The sequence below is a fragment of the Halichoerus grypus genome, chromosome 6 (genome assembly GCF_964656455.1).
Source record: "Halichoerus grypus chromosome 6, mHalGry1.hap1.1, whole genome shotgun sequence".
NCBI classification, from domain to species: domain Eukaryota; kingdom Metazoa; phylum Chordata; class Mammalia; order Carnivora; family Phocidae; genus Halichoerus; species Halichoerus grypus.
Window position 1 is genome coordinate 119,573,651 of NC_135717.1, and position 13,578 is coordinate 119,587,228.

Below are 13,578 nucleotides of genomic sequence, written 5' to 3' on the forward strand. Positions count from 1 at the left end.
TGTCCATTGGTCTTTGTGCTTATTTCCATGGATGATTAATAAATATTAACAATGCTCTAGATGCTGTGAGTTCGGAGCTGGTCAGAGACATGGGTCACAATGGGGAACACTAATCCTCATTTTTTATATTCTACTGGGTCAGGTCTGTGGTTGTCAACAACACTCAAACCAGAATGATCAATCTGATAGAGCTCAAGTCCTTTTTCCCAGCATCATCATGAAGTTTTAGATCTGGAATGGGATAATCATATTTTGGAGGGACTGGAGAGCTGACATTTTTCTGGTACTGGGTTCTTCTGGGTTAAGGATAAAGAGGGGATTGCCATTCTCTGGCTAACATTCCCAGTCTGCTCCTGATTGGCAGCCAAGTCTGGGGAGCAAATGGCCAAGTGAATTAGGAAGCTTAAAAAGATGTTTTGTTAAACCATCCTCATTAAATTGGCACCGTCTGCCTTCCTACTCTCCTTTGTCCCAGCTGGGTCTGTCCTTGGTGACAGATGTTTCCTAATGGTGTGTGCCAGCAACATCTGGAAGCCTTGGGTGACGGCTGAGGTTTGGGAAGGCCAGAGCTGGAGGTTTTTAGGTTTTCAGGGAAATTGCAACCATCTTCCTGCTGTTGCGCTCCCATTTTTAGAAATATCTGCTCCCCATCCCCATTTTCCTTATGCAATGAGAACGAAGGCTTCCTTGCCTTCTCTAGCACTTCCTGACCCACTGAGGATGGTTTTTTTTTTTCTTCTCAAGAATGAGGTAGTCACTAGAAAAGATTTGGGATAGAATGATGAAAGAATAGGATGATGAAGGAAATCTCAGGTGGGTGACGTATTTGGCATCTAGAGATCTATTATCTTATATTTCTACTAAAAGCCACGCAAAAAGAGACGCGTTAAAGTTGTGGGTAGGAATTATAATTAGCTATAAAATCATATCTGGGAACTATTGGAATAGGTATGAGGATGCTTTGGAATCTTCCTTGGCATCTAAAAATAAAGTCTGGAGACATTTTGGCTCTAGATTGGGTTAGGATTTTACTTTTTTTTTTTTTTTTTTAAAGTAATCTCTACATTCAATGTAGGGCTTGAACTCAAGACTCTGAGATCAAGAGTCAGATGCTCTACTGAAGGAGCCAGCCAGGCACCTCCCCCCCCCCCCCCCACCTCGCAGATTGGGTTAGGATTTTAGCAGGACCTGGCTAGATGGAGCTGTCAGATTTAATGATCCCTCTACTTGTAGCTCTGGCCCATCAGTATCTATTTGGGATGAAAGGGAAGACATCGGCGGAGGATGACCTGGGCTCAAAGATAAGAACTGGCTCAAATACTCCTTTAATGGCCATGCTCTAGAGTCTTGACTCTTTGTGGAGGTAAGCTGCTACAGTAGAAAGAATATGGTCTTTGAAGTAACAAAGAACCAAGTTCGAATTCCAGGTCTTATTTTTACTGGCTGTATGAGCTTAGGACAGTTGTCTTACCTCTCAGTCTGTAAAGTGGAATAATAATACTTATTTCATTGAGCTGTTAAACGAAATAACATATGTGCATTTCTTACAGCTCAACAAATTCTGGTTCTCTTCCACCCCTCCCTCCATGTATCCCTAATTCTTGCGCATGTACCTGGTCCCCCTATTTGCTAGATACCATTTTTCTCTGCCTCCAGCCTCTGCACATGTTCCCCAATGCCTCTTAGAGTTCAAGCCTAGGGCCTTGATTTATTAATTTGTGTTAGTCCCACAAAATGACAATAACAGTATGTAGTTTTTATAACTGTACTAACATGAGCCAAGGTTGTGGTTTCTTTCTAGGCATTTTTGCTTGCTGACAATTTTGGTTGTAAATCAAAGACAAAGGAGTTCTATCTTCCCACCCACTCCTCTGATCTGAAGTTCCTGATTTGGGGCTAGATCATTCTGGGTAGGGTTTTGTTCCAACCAAAAGTGATGGCACGCTGGTTTATAAAGGTCATCCAGGGAATGAGAATCCATAACCTTTACTACTGGGACATTCTTGTTTTCCTCCTAACTTTTTCATTTGAAAAATATCAAACCTATGGAAAGTTGTAAGAACAGTATAATTTACACCCATTTATCTTTCACCAGGATTGATTGTTAATATTTTGCTACATTTGTATGCTCTCTCCAGTGTGTGTGTATGTGTTTATGTGTGTATGAAATATGGTCCATATTCAAAGTTTACTAATGGTCCAATTTTTTTTTATAGTAGAATGTTTCTCCCTGATCCAGGTGCAATCCAGGGTTCTGCATTACATCTCATTGTCATGTCTCTTGATTCTCCTTTCATCTGCAGCAGTTCTTCAGCCTGCCATTCCTGACATTGACAGTCTTGAATGGCATAGGTCAGTTGTTTTATAGAAAGTCAACTTTCTATAGAAAGTTGTTTTGTAGACTGATCATTTTTATCATTAGATTCAGGTTACACATTTTGGGCAGGAATATTATATAAGAACATTCTTTTTTTTTTTTTTTAAGATTTTCTTTATTTACTTGAGAGAGAGCAAGTGAGAGAGAGCGAGCACAGAGGGAGAGTGAGAGGGAGAAGCAGACTCCCTGCTGAGCAGAAAGCCCAATGCAGGGCTCGATCCCAGGACCCTGAGATCATGACTTGAGCAGAAGGCAGATGCTTAACTGACTGAGCCACCCAGGTGCCCCTATATTAGAACATTCTTAAAGACAATGAATGGCATGTAGACAGGGAACAGGTCTTCCTCCCCATTGTGTTTGTAGGGTCAAGCACAAGGACTGGCATTTAGAAGATGCTTAATATTTATTGAATGAACGACTGAATGAATGACCTAAAACTTTCCTTGCTACCTAGGTCTATTATTTTTCTACTCGAGGAGAGGAGGAAGAGCAGCCTTCTATATCCTAGTCCCACTTTTATTATACATGTTTGGAGGCTTAAAGGTAACCTAAGACCTCTGTGATGAGCCCACAGAGCAGGGAAATGAGTTGGGGACTATGACATGAAGCAAGCTGTAGAGTCTCTTTACCCTGGGGAATGGGTGGTGATCATACTACTTGAGACTGGAGGATGAATTTTCTTTCCTCAGATGGAAAGAAAAACAGCACACAGAACCTAGGAGTACATGGCCTGTTTCTAGTTATTCAGGTTTCTAGGTTTTACTGTACTTCTCTCCCTTAACCCCTATTTGAATCCTAAGAATGCCATGGTGAAAATTGATTTCTGTCCCTCCTCCTTTCCCAGTGGGGACAACCCCATAATTCTCTCCTTCTCTACCTCCATTTCTCTCCCCAACCCACACACACAAGTGTGTATTTTCTAACATTTATAAACGGTGGTTGGGCGGCCATTCTCTCCAGATTATTTATTGTTGAGAAAATCTATAACTCCTCGGACTTCTCATTTTGATGTAGAAGCTTTCATCCCTGTCGCCCGGGGGAAGTGAGGTTATGAGAGGTACTCTTTGCCTCTCAGAAATGTGTTTTCAGGCTTCCCTTTGGGGCCCTTTCTCTCTCCAGCTCTGATCATCTCAGACATTTCTGACAGTCCTTCCTGAGGCATCTGGGGCTTGGGACTGGATTCATCTATTTAATTCTGCAAGGATTGCAAGTGCCTGATTCACATGGTTCCTGTCCCCTTTCTGAGAGTCTACCTACCCCTGTGTATGCAGACACGTATTTCACCAGGTTCCAGAAAAAGCACCCCTTATCTCCATGCCAGCTTTTCTACAGTAATGATGGGAATAACCTAAAATAGTGAATGATACTAAAATGACTTGTTTGATTTTTAAGTGATCGAATCTTGCCTAGAGATAATCCATAATGTGAACAGTTTCAGTGAAAGCAATCCATCATATTATTCTCCCATGAGAGGCTGTATGGCATCTCTTCTTTGCCATCTAGAGAGGGAGGCAGATACAAGAACGCAGCTTGTTTAGCCTTCCTGTGTTGTCAGAAGCACCAGACATCTATTGAGGTCTCTGCAAAACTTGTCTCCATGTTTTGTTTTCAAACTCTGGAGGAGGCCTTTCCTTAGTTTGAGAACCCAATGCTTAGTCCAAAGAACATGAAAATCAGTAGCCAACATAGGAAACTATCACTTTTTCTAGGGTTTCCATCACACCCAGAGTAAAAGCCGAAGTCCTCATAGTGATTCTCAGACCCTACGTGAAGGATCTGGCTTCCTCCTTTCTCTCTGACCTCATCCCCTACTGCTTCCCACTCACTCACTCTGTCCTGGCCCCACAGGCCTCCTTGTTATGCCTCAAAAATAGCCAAGTGCCACTTCACACCCATTGGGTTGGCTGCTATCAAAGAAACAGAAGGTAATAAGTGTTAGTGAGGATGCTGAGAAATCGGGACACTTGTGCATTGCTGGTGGGAGTGTAAAATGGTGCAGCCGTTGTGGAAAACAGCACGGTGATTTCTCAAAAAATTAAATATATGATTATCATGTGATTCAAGAATCACACTTCTGGGTATATATCCCCCAGAATTGAAAGCAGGGACTCAAAAAGATATTTGTACGCCCATATTCATAACCCACACAACCCGCGTGCCCATCAGTGGATGAAAGGATAAACAAGATGTGGTATATACATACAATGGAATATTATTCTGCCTTAAAAAGGAAGGACATTCTGATACATGCTACAACATGGATGAACCTTGAAGACATCATGCTAAGTGAAAGAAGCTGGCACAAAAGGACAATATTGTATGATTCCACTTACGTGAGGTACCTAGAGTAGTTAAATTCATAAAGACAGAAAGTCGGATGGTGGTTGCCAGGGGTTGCGGGGAGGGGAAAAATGGGGAGTTATGGTTTAATGGGTACAGAGTTTCAGTTGAGGAAGATGAGTAAGTTCCAGAGCTGGATGCTGGTGACGGTTGTACAACAATGTGCATGTGAGGCTGTTTTGGACCACCCATCTTAAAATCACAACACCCACCATGAGCACATCCTAGCCTTTTCTTGCTCTACTTTTCTTTTTATTATTTTTCTTTTTATTTTTTAAAGATTTTATTTATTTATTTGACAGAGAGAGACACAGCGAGAGAGGGAACACGAGCAGGGGGAGTGGGAGAGGGAGAAGCAGGCTTCCTGCAGAGCAGGGAGCCCGATGTGGGGCTCAATCCCAGGACCCTGGGATCATGACCTGAGCCGAAGGCAGTTGCTTAACGACTGAGCCACCCAGGCGCCCCTCTTGCTTTACCTTTCTCTGTAGCACTGATCACAAATCCAACACAATCTATATTCTTATTACTTGTTTACGGTCTGCTTCCTCCTGCAGGAATGTAAGCAACTTGAGTGGAGGGATTTTTGTATTTTTCTTTGCCTTATAGCAGTGCTGAATAATTGGGAACCAGTATATTTGTTGAATGAATAAATGAATGACCACGATTAGACACACACACACACACACACACACATTTCTAGACAAGGCACAAAGAGAAAGAGAAAATGGGAAGACTCCATTTTTCCTTTGGCTTTGTTAACAAATTCCTCCTACCCTTGGGTATGAGACTTGGCCCCAGAGTTCATGGTGGCTTTTGCTCTGTTTAATTTTTTGCCTGTATTCTGAACTATTCCCACTTTGGAAGTATGGGTGTACTACGTACATCACACTTGCTATTATTTCAAGCTCTTGGCCTGAACTCAAAGCCTCTACTCTTGTTTTCCTGACTGCCCCCTTCCAGAGTTGCGGGGCTGCTTGAATGAGGACTTTGGAAACTCTTGGAAAGCTCAGCTATCCAGAAAACTTCATACTTGCTTGTTTGGGAGCCACTGGTTTGATTGGCTCTGGAGTTTTCATTCTCTGGAAATTTTAAGGTGGATGAGAGAATATATATAATTTGGGATCAGGGAAGGAGCTGTGCTTGGATAGAAAGAGATTGATATAATCTCTGGAGATGTTGCATTTAAAGTCCACGTCTCGGGGTGCCTGGGTGGCTCAGTTGGCTAAGCGACTGCTTTTGGCTCAGGTCATGATCCCAGGGTCTTGGGATCAAGCCCCGCATCAGGCTCCCTGCTTGGTGGGAAGCCTGCTTCTCCCTCTCCCACTCCCCCTACTTGTGTTCCCTCTCTCTGTCAATTAAATAAATAAATAAAATCTTAAAAAAAAAAAGTCCCCATCTCTGAAACTTTGACCACCTGAAAATAATTATTGAATAGCCTCATTAGCCTTCCTCTCAAGTCTTTACCAAACTTCTAGCAAAGCAACTGGTATCCAAACTATCTTTGAAGCCATTCAAGAGGAGCCACAAGGCCAACTTCCTGACTGGCAGGAGGGTTAACACCCAACCACGGGAACCAATGGAACCGTACTGCCTTAGAAAAATGTTGTGAAAAGGAGAGGTCCAGAGTGAGGGCAGTACCCTTCTCAGAGACAGAGGAGTGAACACAGTGACCTCTAGGATGGAGGAGAGTGGGTGGGGCTGGCTGGGAAAGCAAGACAGCCTGCAATTTAGTGGGTGGATTGTTGGATTTGACAGGAGTTCTTCTTGGCGACTTGGGATGGAACTTTTGTTTTGGAGTTTGGAATGAGCTCAGAGACTGAGAGAAACACAGGGAGGAGGAGGGAGGGAAGCGGGGGGGAGCTGGGGGCATTATGGAATTCATACAAGCTGGCTTCATGTTCCCTGGCCTCTCTCTGCGCTTCTTTAAGTACCTCCCCTGCGCCAAGCACCTCCTTTGGGAGAGACTGTTTCCTAATTAAACTGAGATTCACAGGCCCAGGGCCCTCATTAGGAAATGTCCTCAGGAAATGCTCTTGAAATAGATGATTGTGCATGTTCCAGTCTCCTGTTTCCACCTCTCTTTGGCCCTTTCTCTCTTTCAAAAAAATGAAAAAATTAAAAAAATTCCTACTTCTAGGAATCTCAAGATATAGGAGTCAATCAATGCATCTATATATTCATATCCTCTGTCCTAAATGCCCCTCTTGGTTGCTTCGTACAATTATGAGCAGATCCTTGTCCTGGGGAGTGAAGGTTGGGGGTGGGAGTGTGGAATTCAGAAGGAGGAGGTATATGGATCCTGACCCTGCCCTCTGGAAGCTTTTAGACTGTAAAGGAATGTAAGTGACACACCCAGGACACCATCAGACAGAAAGGGAAAATTAGTTTCAGCTGAGCACCAGGATGGGCGGGGAGGGGGAGGAAGGTTGGAGATGGGGGATCAGTCAGGATGGCTTAGGAAAAGCTTCCTAGATGTGGGGGCAAAACTATAGAATAGGGTTGAGAAGAGCTAGAGGGTCAAGACTGGACAGAAAGCAAGTGAGGAGGGCATCCCTGGCAGGGCAGGGAATTTACTCAGGCCAAAGGCTCATCCCAGGAAGGGTAAGTCAGGATGCGAGGAGCTGAGTTAGGAAGGAGGTGATGGGCCCGAGGGAAGGGGGAGAATTAGGATGGGGCTCTGACAGCTCGGTCAGAGTGTCTGAACTGATATAAGCCATTGGAATAATTGCAGATTATTGCACGGAAAAAGGGCATTTCTGAACATGGCGTTTGAGGGTGATGTTTCTCTGTATGGTTATAAGCTGGATTGCAGGTAGACTTTCTCAGGATTCCTAATCATGGGTTTGCTTTTTCCTCTATAAGTTTGGTTGTTCATTTGTTTGTTCTGCCTGCTTCTGTTGGAGTCATAAAATATGATTATTTAATTCCCATGTGTTTTGTTCTTTGGGTTGCTTCTCTGATATCTTCCCACTTTTTCTGTAGGCCCGTTTTCACTCATCTTCAGTAAAAGTGGGAAGAGCCCAAGGACCACCCTGCGTAACAGATTTGAGGGAAACAAATTATCAAAAGCATCTGTGACCCTGCCATTCAGTTGGTCCTCCTCTGAGATTCTTGCTCAGGGTCCATGGATGAACTTGGGAAGAGTGTATGGCATTTTTTTTTTTTTTTTTGAGGTGAGCAACCTCAGAGGAGTCTGTGATTCAACAAACGTGAAGAACCACTGTTGTACTCTTTGTTGCGAGGTGGGTGGCTGAGGACGGTTCCCCAGAGAGAGAACTGTGGTGGAAGCATCCTTAGTGCCAACCACAGGAGCCTCCAGAGACAGTTGAAGGGGCTGAAGGAGAAAGAGGAGTTGGGAAAAGGGACATGGGTTCAGAAGGAACTAGTAGGAGGGGGGCCCCATGTTCCCTTGTTCTCCACCCTCTTTCTAGCAGGTATTTCTTCTTTGTATATTCCACATCCTGATGATTGTAGGATTCTGGATCCCCTTCAGTTTAAATCTATTGAGTGTCTGCCGTTTATCAGGCTCTGTAGCAGATTCTTTCACAACATTATCTCCTGTAATTCCTGTGTTGAACCTGCAGTGCTCGGAGTGGGGTCAGTCCCCTCCCTCAGTCGTGGGGTGTTTGCACCATCGCTTCCTGTCAGGTCCCTTTTCTTTTTTTTAAGATTTTATTTACTTATTTGACAGAGAGAGACAGCAAGAGAGAGAACACAAGCAGGGGGAGTGGGAGAGGGAGAAGCAGGCTTCCCGCTGAGCAGGGAGCCCGATGCGGGGCTCGATTCCAGGACCCTGGGATCATGACCTGAGCCGAAGGCAGACGCTTAACCGACTGAGCCACCCAGGCGCCCCTGTCAGGTCCCTTTTCAATGCATTTTCTTTTTTCCTTTCATCTTTATCTTTATTCTCATTTCCCCTCCTCACGGGAGGCACTTGCTTTAGTGTATTTAACAAACGCTCCTCCAATCCATGCTTTATAGGTGTATTTATTTATTTTTATTTTTAAAAATATTTTATTTATTTTAGAGAGAAAGAGAGAGCGAGCGCGCGCGCAGGGTGGAAGGGCAGACGGAGAAGGAGAGAGAGTCTCAAGCAGACTCTGCGCTAGGTGTAGAGCCTGATGCGGGGCTCGATCCCAGAACCCCGAGATCCTGACCTGAGCCGAAACCAAGAGTCAGACGCTTAACTGACTGTGCCACCCAGGCGCCCCTATATGTGTATTTAGATACACTCATCCATTCAACCAGTACACAATGCCGACTGTGTCAGGCGCAGTTGTAGCGATGGGGAATGCAACCAGGAGCAAAATAATAAAGTTCTGCTTTCGTGGAGCTTCCATTCTGTTGGAGTGAGACAAATCATGAAAAATAAATAAGTAAAACAGACAGTACCTTAAATAGTGATAGCTGCTATGGAAAAAAAAAAGCAGAGCAGGGGATTAAGGTCTGTTGTGGGTGATCAGGAGCAGACTGCAGTTTTATATGGGGTGATTAAGGAAGGCTCACTACAAAGGTGCTGTTTGTAAATGCAGTTAACGGAGCCACCACGTGGCTATCTGGGGTGGAAGTGGTCCATTTATAGGGGATGGCAAGGACAAAGGCCCTCAGGTAGGATCTTGCCTGGTATGTTAGGAGGCCAGTGGCTAGAGAAAAATGAATGGGAAGAGGGAGAAACAGAAGGCTGAGATGTAGCTTGGTCAGTGCAAATACTGTAGGACTTTGTAGGCCATTGTAAATGCAGACTTTGGCTTCTACTCTGACTAAAAAAGAGACACCAGCGGAAGGCTTTAAGCAGAGGAATGACATGACATTTTTAGCAGATATATGTGTATCCTTGACAAACATACAGCATTTTGTGTATAAATGGCATTGTGCCATACCCCTCACCCTGCTTTTGCTTTTCCTACGTAACATTGTTTCTGAGATCTACCCATGTTGCTATCTGTAAATCTACTTTATTATTTCTGACTGCTGTGAGTTACTTCATCGTGCGCATATAGCACATTTTACTTATAAATTCATCTAGTAACAGAATGCTGGCATGGCTTCTAACCTCTTGCGACCACAAACAGTCTTGTGATGAACGTGCTCATATGGGTCTCCTTATGGACTCAGGAGAGTTTCCTTGGGGTAGGTACCTAGGAGAGGGATTGTGGGGTGGGAGGGTGTGTGTGTTCTTACTTCCACTGAGACTGTGCTTCAGGATGGTGGCATCAGTGGCACTCCCACCAGCAGCATGTGATGGTTTGTGTCTTCTCATTGAATTCTCTTATCGATCCAGTAAGGGAAGTAAAGTAAGGTTCCTTAAGGACAAGGAAACTGAGTTTTAGACAGATTGAGCAAATTACCTGAGTTTATATAGTTAAGTGAAAGAGCCAGGGCTCAAATCCGAAATTTTTGACATAATGTTCTTTGCTCTTACCACTTTGTACCCAGCACTGCCTCTTTTAGAAATAAGATGAAGCATCTGTAGACAAAGATAGTATTATAATTATTGTATTTGAGCCTTGTAATTTTCTTTTCTTCTTTGACCTCTATTTTTTTTTTTTTTTAAGTAGGCTCCCTGCCCAAAGTGGGGCTTGAACTCACAACTCCCAGATCAAGAGTTGGAGGCTCTACGCACTGAGCCAGACAGCACCCCAAGCCTTGCATTTTTCAATGTTTGGTCTAACACTGTCAGTCTAGCACCCCAGAGTGTTTAGCACCAGCATGTATGAGGTTGTCTAATTAGAGTCCTTAGAATTTCAAGGCACATTATATGGAATAAAACAGTTTTCATTTTCTCATGAGGGCTAGCTAACAGGTTTGAATTTTAGTGCATGATTTTGAGGCTGGACATTTATAAAGATTAATTGCTTTTCAAAGTTTGGGGACTTTGGATCAGATGTTAACATTAAATATTAGGTAGTCATATTACGTGCATATGGTTTGCTAGGTACTGAGCTGAGTACTTCCCAAGCATCATTTCACTTACTTCTCTCAACAACCCCATGAGGTATTTACTTTTACTCCCATTTGTGCAAACTAAAGCACCAAGAGGGGAACTAATTTGTCCAGAGGTTGAGTTATGATTTGAACCTGAAGTCTGTCTACACAGCCTTTACTCCTACTAAACTGGGCTGCCTTCCCATGAAGGAAGCTTTTAGAACTCTTCCCTTTGAATATAGGACAATTTCTTGTCAGTAGGGGTGGCTTACAGCAGTCATGGGAAGTGAGGGGCTAGGTGGACAGGAATCTTCAGAGGGAGGGGATCTAAAGTTTGAAAATGTTCCCCAGGTGTCTTCATTAGGCCTCCTTCTGTCCCCTGAGGTGAGTGCCTCTGCCTTAGGGCATCCTGCCTAGATTATAGGTTCTGGACATGATGCCTTCGAAAAAGTAGGGATTCTCTAACTGGGTGTGGGTGGTTGGTTGCCTATAACCCAAGGCAGCCCGATATTTTTAAAACAAGTGTCCTCAAAGGCCAACAATTCTTTATCACCTGTGTGTGGCTTATACCTTCCACGAATGATCTGCGGTCAAGGTTTTATCACAGTTGGTTTTCCCTCCACACTTTTCATTTTGATTGCCTTCTACAAGGAAGGTAATACCATTTATATATTTACCTGAGTCAGGTTTATAAAGGTTGCTTGGTTACAAGGTATGTATCTCAAAGTCAAGTAGATAGGAATTCTGGATTATTTCAGGTTATTCTTCTCAGTTTGTACATTTGTTCAACGAATATTTATTGAGCACCTAACTCTCAGGAGGAGGAGACAGGCAGCTGAATTGGAATTTTTTTTTAAGATTTTATTTATTTATTTGAGAGAGAGAGAGAGAGCAAGCAGGGGGAGGGGGAGAGGGAAAGGGAGAGAATCTCAAGCAGATCCCCGATGAGATCAAGGCTGAGCCGAAATCAGGAGTCGGACACTTAACCAACTGAGCCACCCAGGAGCCCCTGGAATTTTGATCCATTAGGATCAATGGCACATGTGGGAAGCCCAGCTGCTATGAGAGCACATAGGAAGGGCAGCATAAGGATAAGGGGGGCCTTCCTGGGGAGGCAATTTCTGAGCCGGGAATTAAAAGATAAGGAGGGCTTAGCTAAGCGAAGGGGGCCGAGAGGGCATTAGAGGCAAGGAAACAGAGTGAGTGTAGAATCTTGTAGCTGGAGCAGGAACTGGGTAGGGGATGAGGCTAGAGGAATAAGTACAGGTAAGATTATGAAGGAAGGAAGCATTATAAAGGAAGGGCAGTGGGGAACCACTGACGGGTTTGAAGCCTGGAATGAGTGGGGGACACTTCAGTCACATTTATAGTGTAGAAAGGTTCCATGAATTAAGAATGGACCCTCCTTATCTATCTCGTGTGCTCGTTAGTAAATCAGAACACTGGAACTGATGGGTAGCAAATAAGGAGTCTTGATGGATTTGTAGATGGAAGGTCTGACCCAATAACCCAAGGGTTCCTTTTGATAATCTGTAGAGAAGACTTTTCAATTTTGACTTGATTTTTCTGTCTTTAAAAACCCATGACAAGATTTCCTAAAATTCTCTCAAAACCAAAGCCCGAGTAGGGAGGAGAGTGGGGGTTGCATGACTTTGTTCTCTCTGTTCTCCACTACTCATTTCCGGGGCATTGCTGTGAATTGCTCATCCAAAGCCTTGCTCCCCATGAGGAGAGGACCATTTGAATAGCAGCAGGGGAGTAGGGGAAGGAGGAACCACACGCCGGGTTCGTTCATTAAGAAAATATATTTGGCATATTCAGACAATGGTTTGAGCGAGTTAAAAATAACTCCTCGTGAAAAATTAATAGGGAGTTATAAGTGAGTGTTTTAATACAAGCTCACAGAGCAGGGCAGATTCTCCAGGTGGCTGGCGGCTGACATCACAGATGGTGCAGGGTGTTTATAGAGCATGGTGTGGCCAGCGAGGAGAGTCGTCTGCAGAAGTGAGCTCACCTTTTCTCCCGGAACCCAGAGAGGGAGGAGACAGAAGGAATTGTTTTGGTTGTGAGCGACTGAGCTGGGTGACTTATTTCTTTTCACCCTACCCATCACACTCTCATAACTGTGGACATAAAAATTGTAGTGAATTTTGCCTGGTTGCTTTGGGTGAAGTTTATTGAATGTCAGAATTCATGAAATGGCCTTTCTGGCTCTTCTCCCTTCTTAGTCATGGACCCTGGGTTGGCCGCTGCATCCATTTCTCCCGTGCTTCCTTACCCAACAGCCTGTTCCTCCCATTATGGCAGGTAGTTAGTTATGAAGGCCTTGCCCCTTTCTCCCTCTTCTTGTCTTCTCACAGCGCCCCTGTGGGGCTAGGTGGGTAAGGCGAAGGGTTGGACTATACTTCCTTGGCCATCAGTACAGCTAAATGGATGATGCAGAACGAGGAGGAAGGGGGCCAAGGTGCCATCTGACCTTGGCTAGCTGATTTGAGGGCTAAGGGTTTTAAGATTGGGGGACCAATATTTGTATTTTAAACTCAGATGATATTTTAAAAATGGGTCTGTAATTGCAACGAGGCCCTCTAGGCCGTGAATTAATGTGTCATAACTCACGCCCAAGCACTGCGCAAACATCCCGCGTGTGAATTATTGCACAATAAATTCATGCCCTGTTGTGTCTTACAGCTTAATTAGTACATGAAGCTACATGAGTTAGACGAACCCAAATGGGATTATGTCATGTGGTGCGTAAAAAAGCAGAATGTTGGGAGGTATTTGGCACTTTTTCTGGGGGGAAAGCAGAGCTGATTTTTTCTGTAATGTCCTTTGGTGTCCGTTTCTGTGATATTTGGGCTGCAACAGGTGACATATGACTCCTGAGCTTTGGTTGGTTGGTTGAATATGGGTTCAGTAAATATTTATTGTTTACTGTA

General features: G+C 44.0%; 2 long non-coding RNA genes across 4 annotated transcripts in view; both read left to right on the forward strand.

Moving 5' to 3' along the window:
• The window catches only part of LOC144382376 (uncharacterized), a 126,742-nt gene that overhangs the window by 28,503 nt on the left and 84,661 nt on the right, over positions 1–13,578 (forward strand). The gene's annotated exons all lie outside the window — the stretch shown is intronic.
• Positions 1–13,578, forward strand: part of LOC118555800 (uncharacterized) — a 105,230-nt gene that overhangs the window by 7,355 nt on the left and 84,297 nt on the right. The gene's annotated exons all lie outside the window — the stretch shown is intronic.